The 9,756-nt window shown below is 34.8% G+C and overlaps 1 long non-coding RNA gene across 1 annotated transcript; it reads left to right on the top strand.

Moving 5' to 3' along the window:
* Positions 1-504: 504 nt before the first annotated feature.
* On the top strand, positions 505-8,536 carry LOC145795516 (uncharacterized). Its single transcript, XR_014336580.1, has 3 exons — positions 505-589; positions 872-1,019; positions 8,034-8,536. It is a non-coding gene; the product is annotated as an uncharacterized LOC145795516 (long non-coding RNA).
* Positions 8,537-9,756: the final 1,220 nt, after the last annotated feature.

Here is a 9,756-nt window from a genome sequence, read left to right on the forward strand (position 1 = left end):
TCCTCGGGATCGGGTCCTTTGTTCGGACTCCATTACGCCCATGGTTCTGGTACATAGACCCCGGAAAGCTCCGAGCCCGCAAGTGTTCTGGGACTCATTAACGGAGCGACTTCTAGATTGCGTCTGAATCCGTTCGAAGCCAAGTGTTTCGGACCTCTAGGTTCGTGGATCCGAACCCTTTCGAGTCCGAGTGCCTCGGATCTCTAGGCTTGCTTAATACCCTTTCGAGTCCGGGCCCGAGTAAGTCTCTAGGTTCGTGGATCCGAACCCTTTCGAGTCCGAGTGTCTCGGATCTCTAGGCTTGCTTAATACCCTTTCGAGTCCGGGCTTGAGTAAGTCTCTAGGTTCGTGGATCCGAACCCTTTCGAGGCTTAGAGCGATTTGGCCCGTTTGATGGCGATAAATCCGGGCCCACCAATCTTGAACTTGCGATAAATTCGGGCCCACCAACCTTGGGCTATTGGGCCTAATTAATTTAATGGGCTTAAATTAGCTCCTCTTACAAAGCTTCATCGAAATCGAAGAAAGGCTTGGGTTTTCCATTGAAGAAGAAAAAGTTGCAACGATTGTTCTCACCAGATTAATTTGGGTACTCTCTCTCTCTCTCTCTCTCTCTCTCTCTCTCTCTCTCTCTGTCTTAGGGATGCAATCGATACAAATTGAAGATTATAGACCAAAATGAAATCAATGGTATATTCTAGGGACTATTTATGTAATTTATCTTTCATTTTACTATCACCAAAATAATTTTGAACTGTATGGCTAAATAAATATGGATGTTCAACTGAAATTGATTGTTGTGTGGATGTAAAACCCAGGTCAAGAATTTTACATATTATTGCTTTGTTAATTTATCTTGTCCAAACTGCAGATAAAAGATATGCTTACACTCTCAAGTTCTTTGAAAACAATTCAAGCAGCCTGCCAAAGTGGTTTAATGATGCGGACGCCATGAAGCTCCCTTTCTGCCAAATTCGAGGGAAGTATCAAATGGATCCATACCCGCATATGAATGAAAGGTACCCATCTCTTCCCTCAAAATACTCTAGGCCTAAGGGTTGCTAAAACGTGTTCTGATTTGGTTGTCCTGTTTTGGAGTTTTTATACCACTACTTTGTATAATACTAGGTTTTTGTATTATTGATTTTTCTGTATATCTTTTCTGATGCAAAGGTTTGAAAGATTCCAAAAAGATCAGTTGATGTAGGTTAATGTTGTCTGTAAAGTTGCTACCACGATACACATAGAGAGTAATGTTAATTTCATTGCTGTTTATAGCACAATTAAAAAGTTAGAATTTGACAATTTCATCGTTCTTTAGGCTTTTGGAGTCCATGTCATATGTTGAAATCGCATCCACATCTGAAATCAAGGTTTCTATTGCCTTAACACTACACTATTGTTCTTTTTTTTGTGCAGAATAAAATAGATAAATAAAAGGAGAGAAAAGAAAGCTATTGAAATTCTGATTTTATGTTATTTACATCTAGATAATTAGCTACAAGATGATGCTTAGACTTTTTTTTGGGGGGAAGCACTGGTATGATGTTAGTGGGTTATTAAGTTAGGGTTAACTCAACTGGGCATTCAACACTTCTCCATAAGCTCAAATGCCAAACCTCCCTCTAGAACCTGGAAGTACATCCACTTGAGCCATGCTCAAATTCAGATGATGCTTGAGAATTTATAGAAGATGACATTTCAAAAGGAAAATTTAGACTTGAGAATTTATATCAGATAGATAGCAACCTAGTTGGTGCAGAGTCCTTGATACTGTAGTTGGTTTTGATTAATTCAATTCTTGTGGTTAATTTAGAAACTTTGATTTTATTGTTATCACTATATTAACTATTTTAGTATGAGAATGGAACTTCTTGGTGTTAGCCTTTCTCGTGAATGGGACTGCTTGAAATTCTAATCATTTTTTGTTTTTCGCCTCATGATTCATTTGATTTAGTTTGAGATCGACTCGAAATATAAACGAACCAAGTTCATTAAGTTTTCAAGTCAAACTTGCACAACTTATTTACTAAGTTCAACTTGACTCATTTTCAAGGTTCTATGTAAAAGTGTTAGACATAAGAGCAATGCTACGTGCACGAGAAAAAAATACACACACAAATATGCACACTTAAAACTGAACAAAACACAACACAAATTCATTTTTTTCTTACACTTTTGTTTATACTTTTTAGTGCACTACCATTATTGTTAGAAGAAGAATAAAGAGATCAAATAGAAGAGACATTTAAAAGATGGTCTGATAATGAAATTTGATACCAAGACAAAAAAGCAGTCGTACATAAAGAATGAGGTCCATCAATGAGTCATGAAAACAGACCTCATTCATTATATACAATCTCTATCAAGATTGGAGAAAAACTGATTTAAAAAATAGCCAAGAAGTTAATCCCAAGGGGTTGGCCTGGTGGCAAGGCCTTAGGTCTTGGGATTGTGCTCCCTCCAAGGTTCAAGGATCGAAACCTCTTAAATGCTAACAATTCCTTGGGGCCATTAGATTGGAGAAAACCCTTGCATTAACTGTGATACACTTGCAAGAAACTCCTTGCCAAGGGTCTATGCACCCTTGGTGATTAGTAGGGCTTTGATCTGGATACCTCGATGCCAATTAAAAAACAAAAAAGGCCAAGAAGTTGTCCAATACAAACATGTCAATAACCACCTCACCAAACGTAATGCGATAAAATAAAAATGTTATGATTATTATATTGATTAAATTTTTTTCACGGATAATATACATTAATGGTCGTACAAAATGAATGGTTCAAAAGATTGAAATGGACTTGTGATGGGCCCCTTGCGCATGAACTTGAGAGAAATTCAACTAAAAAAAATCACAATTATTGGCTTGATTGAATAAGGTTTGAAGAAAAATGTGGCAGCTGCATTCTCATATTCTCTCTAATCATTAACCAATCATCTCTTTTATATGGTATTGAAATCTAGAAAGTGAGTTTAGAAAACTTGTATACGATTTTCCAAAATCAAAACAAGTATAGTAAGTTACCAAATGGGGGAAGTGGTCGGAGGTGGTTGTAGGAGCAGAGAGGTTGGCCAGAGGACGGAAGGGTGAGGGAGGTAAGATGGAATGAAGTTGTTTTGAAAATAAGTAAACACACATTTTTCTTATTTCCTCAATTTTTGAGAACTGTAACCAGCTTTTTTAAAAGTGAACAATTAGCAAATGCATTTTTATTTCAATTTTCAAAAAATTTAAAGCTAAAGCAAAATAAATAAGATAAAATAAAAACCTCACCAAATGAACACTAACATTTACAATCCCAATTTTAAATTTTGTGAAGTTACAAACTCTCTAGGATCAAAATTAGGAGGTCAAATAACAGGCTCTTGATCTACTAAAAAAAATGAAAGGGAGAAGGAAAAAAAGACAAAATGAAAGGGAGAAGAAAAAAAAGACAAAAATTTGATATCAACATGAATACAAGAAGTCAAGTACCAAGAGCACATGAAAATAAATAAATACATAATATGCATTCTAAATATAGTGGTAATCCAATATGGTTAGAGCTGTCTCCTCTCTCACTATAGATAACTTCCTTGCATAGAGCCACATATTGTGTCCCCAATCCAAACTTCTGGAATGTGTGCCATTTTCCAATAAGTCCCACCTTCTAAGTTTCTGTTCAGGCTTGAACTGAATCCATAAGACATATCAACAAAATAAAGAGATTTAAGGTTGGTTAGATATTCAATGCCAGAGGGTAACTCCTCTACCAATTTACATTCATGGATAAATAACTCTTCAAGACAAGGCATCGAGCTAGCCTCCACTTTCACCCATCTCGATCTTTTTAATCCAGCTAGTCCTAATCTCACAAGTCTTTGAAATCCACCAGCCTTGAAACACAATTCTTTCCCTTCATATGTCTGTTGAGGTTGAAGTTCAACCAAATTGGGCAAACCTTGAAGGGATTCTAGTGGATGCACATCCTTCAACTTACTCCATGCTAAAATTACTCTTACCAAGCTGTGCAATGAGGTATCCAATGTGGTACCTTATGTAAACTTCCTACTAGGTAGAGTGTTCGAAGTAGTTGAGGAGGTGAAGAAAGAGAATCTAGATCAATGATCTCATCTTCTCCTGTTGCACGAACAACTAATGAGCGAAGGTTACTAAGCTTTCAAGGGACAAGCATAACACCCTCCCATCTTCATTTCTCAGTTTTTCAATGCGTAATTTCCTCAGTTGAGTCAACTTCCCTACCTCTCCTAGTAACATGGTCCCATTATCATGGTTTGTTTCAATAGAACAAAGTTTCTATAAGGATGACAAACTTCCTATTTCCATTGGGGCTTTGAATCTGCAATGGTGTTGAAAACAAATGGAAGGAACAAGATCTTGTATGTAGCGATACAACAAAATATGGCAAAGTCGTTGGAGCTTGAGGATATCATCAGGCAACTCAGTGACATACGCATCTTTAAGGTCCAATGTTTCCAGGTTTTGGAGCTTTCTAATCAACTTTGGAATTACTTCTTCATTGGTTCCGCGCAAACTTAAATACCTGAGTTGAATTAGTTTCAAAACTTCATTTGGGAATGTCTCCAACAAGTCACCTTTCAAGTCTAGCACGGTTAGCAACCGTAGACCATCATTTGACGATGCAAGCATGGAGAACTTGGACAGTGAATCTGTTGCATTGAACATAAGCAAAGAACGAAGTCGAGTGAAACACTTGCTTTGTTGTGTATTTTCCAAATGATTGTGGATTGATAAGCGCCGCACCTTTTTGGGCCACACTTTCTTTGTTCACCAGCTATTGTCACAGTGTTTTGCTCTTCCAACTTGGAAACAACCATTTTTATGCCAGAGGTCATGGAAGCGATACGTTTTGACCCTTCCATCTGATCTCGTCTCTGCCACTTGAACTAAGCTTCTATTGATTTGCTCATTGAGGTAGCCCTTGGCAACTTCTTCTACCGTCTTTCCTGCTTTCATTTCTACAAATCCTTCTGCCACCCATAACCGAATCAATCTCCAATGGTCAATCAAACAATCCTCCGATAAAACACTTAGATATAGAAAGCAGAACTTCAGATAATAAGGTAAATCAATGTAACTGAGTGAATTCATGCTTCAGAGTTGTCATTTCCTTCTAGTTCTGCACCAAGGCTGTGGTAGATCTTATCCCACTCATCCACATTGCTCTTACCCTTTGTTGATAAAAGACCACTAATTGCCACAATTGCAAGCGGCAATCCCTCGCATCTATTCAAGATGGCTTTTGAAAGTCCTTCCAAATGTGAAGGCCAAGAATTCTCCATAAATGTTTTCCTGCAAAACAATGTCCAAGACTCTTCAGGAGTCAAGGGCTGAAGATTATAGACATCGCCGTGATATTCTGTACTAGCAAAAGAAGCTAAATCTGTATTTCTGGTTGTCAGCACTACTCAACTGCCACAATTGCCAATGGGAAACACATATCTAAAAGATTGCCACGCATGAATATCCCACGCGTCATCAAAAACAAGCACATACCTCTTTTGTTGTAGGAAAGCATTAATTATCCCTTTTAAGCTGTTTGTATCCATGTTGTCCACCCCTTGTGGGACTGGTTACTTGACTTCTTCAAAAAGCTGTGTGATCATGCCTTTTAGGAGCTCCTTCATGTTGAAGGATTCGGACAGAGTGATCCAGGCATCAAAGACCTTTTTAACGAGTGTTGTTTTTCCCAATCCGCCCATTCCTGATATGGAGAGCACCTTGAGTCTAGGATCTTCATGCACCAACCACCTAATAAGTTGCAATTTGGGCTTGTCAATGCCTACCAGCTCAGATTCATCAAGTAGAAGGGCATCGCTGCGATAATCATGGCATGCTTTGTTAAAAACAGTGGACCTTGAGCTTGAACCTTGCTCTAACGTACCATATCTATGATGGTACCTCTTATGTCCCTTGGAAATATCCTTGACTCTGGACTTTATTCCTTTTACTTCAGAAGCAATTTGATGACGAGCTATTAAAGTCTTAACAAAGCCGGAAACCTTACGAAGAAAGCCATGAAATCCATCGGCATGACGATGTCCAAGGCGGAGCATGAACAATTCGAGAACATCTCCAATGTCATATGCAGCTTCTCGCACTTGCTTGACCCATACTTTGAGTTGTGGATCATTCTCTTCAATGGCATCCGCAACTCTCAGGAAAGCGCTCATGCAATCGAATTCATCTCTCTGATGTATTGGATTTCTTCTCGAACTCCGGTCAACATATTGGCCTCTTGGAGGAAGGGTGCGAAGTTGGCTAGTAGATGGAACACTGCACTCTGTCATTTGGCTATGTTGTATTTTGAAGGAATGACGATGATGTGAGAGAATAATGGTGCTCTGAACTCTGAACTGAATTTTGAATAATAGGTGAGTTGTGAGTTTGAAAATTGAGGATTTGTAATGCTTAAAATTTAATTGGGTTTCATCGATTCATTGATGGGGATCGGTTCACCTGAAGTTGCCTTGCGTGACCCAGGAAAAACAAAGAGACAAAAATGTAAATATGTCTTCGTTGTCAACAAGAAAACAAATTGAATAAGAAAAATATCATATATATTCTTTTTTTTTGTTAAATTTTCTTTTTCATAGACATAAGTTAGTGGATTTGACATATTTCAATAATCTAAAAGCTTTTGAAGAAAATCTCTTCATACAAATTCCCAGCTAATAAAGACTTCTTTGCCCAATGATCCCATAGTAAAGGTTATAAATATATGTTCAAAATTTTGTTTGCAATAATAAATAATAATAAAACAATTTTACATTAAAAAAATAAGATATAAAAATAAATAAAAATGTTTGAGAACTCCAATAAAACCCCAATAATTTCATCCAGAATAATATAGAATGATAGGTGTCAATTTTTTATTTGTCATATATTCAATTTTGTGGGACTCTATTTCCTTACCACATTATTGTGGGTGTATTTGGGAGTCTCAAATGTGAGTCTCTAACCTTACTCAAAAATAAAATACAAAAGTTATTAATGAATATATTAAAATGCAATTTAAATAGATGAAGTCAAAATTGGGGTAAATTAAAATAATTTTTTTTAAACTATGACCTATTTACATTTTACCCTTTTGAATTTCAAAACTCGACAGTTAACCCTTTAAAGGGTTATCTTATTAAAGTAAACCTTTTTTTGTTAGGATTTCATTATAAATTTACAGAAAATCAGATTATGTTTAAAACACATAACACGTTTATTAAATTTTTTGGACAATAACTCCCTTATCTGGTTATCATGTTTGCATTTTACTACTAAGATAAGAGAGACAAAGTGCAAATGAAATCATCACGTAAGAATATTATTATCCTAAAATAATCAATAATAGGTATTATTGTTCTAGAAATTTAATAAATATGTCTTGTCCTTTAGACATGATCTGATTTTCTATAAATTTTTTAAAAAAATTTAACATAGAGCGTTAATTATAATAAGATAACATTTTTTTAAAAATCAACCGTTAAGCAAATGTACAAATTACAAAAGAGGGGTTTTAGTAATTTACCTTTAAGAAATAAACGTAAAATGTCGTTACTTTAATGACCTTTTAATAATAAAAATATTTTATTTATATAAAGACCTCTTAAATTATTAAAAAACATTAGTTTAATTCTCTAAATTATAAAAGCGTATAAATAGATTTTTAAACTACTGAAAAGTATTACTTTGTTTCCTAAACTATAAAAATGTATAAATAGGCCCTCCTAAATTATAAAAATATACCAATTAGATCCCTAACAAAAGGGTTAAAATGAAACACACCAATAATTTATGAGGTCCATTTGTACACTTTTATAATTTAAGAGATAAAGTGATATTTTTCAATAGTTTAAGGATTCATTTGTATATTTTTATAATTTATAGAGTCAAAATCAAAATAATATTTTTCAATAATTTAGGAATTTTGTGTAGATAATCCCAAATATTTTTCCTTCAGATTTCAAGTAATAGTTAACTGCCAACTGTTTCGACCTCTGGTGTGATTCAACAGATGCTAGTAAAAGGTCTTTCCATGGCTGCTTTCAAAACATCAAGCCCTAACCCTAGTCTCAGTCATCTCCTTTCATGATGTAACACATCCCACATTCCTATCAGCTTCTCGCACTTGCGTGAGGATCGTTCTCTTCCATGGCATCAGCGACTCTCAGGAAAGCGCTCATGCGATCAAATTCATCTCTGATGTATTGGATTTCTTCTCGAACTTCGGTCAACAAATTGGCCTCTTGTTGAAGGAAGGGTGCGAAGTTGGCTAGTAGATGGAACACTGGACTCTCTGCCATCTTGCTATGAACTGTGAATTATAGGGTATGTTTGGTTTGTGTCTGAGTGATGTGTTTTAGAGATAAAAAGTACGAAAAGTTGTTTGGTTTGGTTTTTTCCAAAAGATGTTTTGGAAAATTATTTTGAGAGAGAGTTTTGGAAAAAGTAATTGAGAGAGATTTGTTTGGAAAACTTGTTTGGTTTACAAGTTTTGAGAAATTTTTTTGAGAAAATTTGTTTGGTTTGATTACTTTTAAAAACTTATTTGTAGTGAAAATTTCCCAAAATTTTTTCAGAAATACAAACCAAACGAACCCATAGAGTTTTGATTAAAAGGTGAGTAGACGTTTGAAAATTGGTGAGTTGTAATGCTCAGATGAAACACTGGGTTTCATCGATCCGTGATTGGTTCACCCGGAGTTAGAGTTGCAAACGAGGCGAGTCGAACCAAGCTGAGTTTTAATATGTTTGAATTTATTTAAGATTTTAACGAGTTTAATAAAAATTTAATAAATCGAGTTCGAGTTTATTCATGGGTATTAACAAGTCAAAAAATTTATAAATTCATACTTGCGTATGATACTAAAGTTACAAGTAAAATTTTGATTATATAATTATATATACAATATATATAAACATATTAAAAAAATCAATATTTTACCTAAATAATAATATATGCCACCACTATTATATAAATGTGCTATTTATAATTAATTATTATTTAAATTTATATTTTTTAAATATATAAATAATGTATGTTGGAACAATTTTCTGTGTATAATAAATAAATTGAAACCAAATCAAACAAATAAAATAAATAGCTTACAAGATTTATTTTACCGAACCGAATGAATATTTAAAAGATTAAGTCGAGTGTGTGACACTCTGTCCTTAAGACAGATTCGCCCCGCTACGGTACTTATAGATAAAAGGCGTCTATCTCCCAGGATACAATGATTTTCACAAATTGTAATAGCACTCCAAACAATTTATACGGCGAACTAAACATGTGTTATATACTCTCTTAATTTTTCCCTGAAATTATATGAAGAATATATATGCAATTGAACAAAATCTGGATAGCAAAATGAAATTTTCAGGATGCCCAAGACTGCTAGAAATGGCAGATATTAATAGGCAAACAATCTTCCCAAGCAGGTATGAAACCAATTTGAACAGGTGTAATTTTGAACTGAACAGATACTGTTTGAATTCAAACAAATCTGGTGGCAGATTCAAACAAATAACTGCTGCTGGTTTAAATCTGTAACTGCAGGGCAGTTTCTGGCAATTTTAAAACTGTAAAACAGTTTGAATCTGTTAGGAATTTCGGGTAAAATTTGGACAGAAAATTAATTTCAATTTTGGCACAAAATTGGAATTTAATTTCATTAAGAATTTTTGGAAAAAAATTCAAATAAATTTTGTCCAAAAAATTAATATTAGAATCGACC

This window comes from Camellia sinensis, chromosome 7, assembly GCF_055761805.1.
Source record: "Camellia sinensis isolate YWXY chromosome 7, ASM5576180v1, whole genome shotgun sequence".
NCBI classification, from domain to species: domain Eukaryota; kingdom Viridiplantae; phylum Streptophyta; class Magnoliopsida; order Ericales; family Theaceae; genus Camellia; species Camellia sinensis.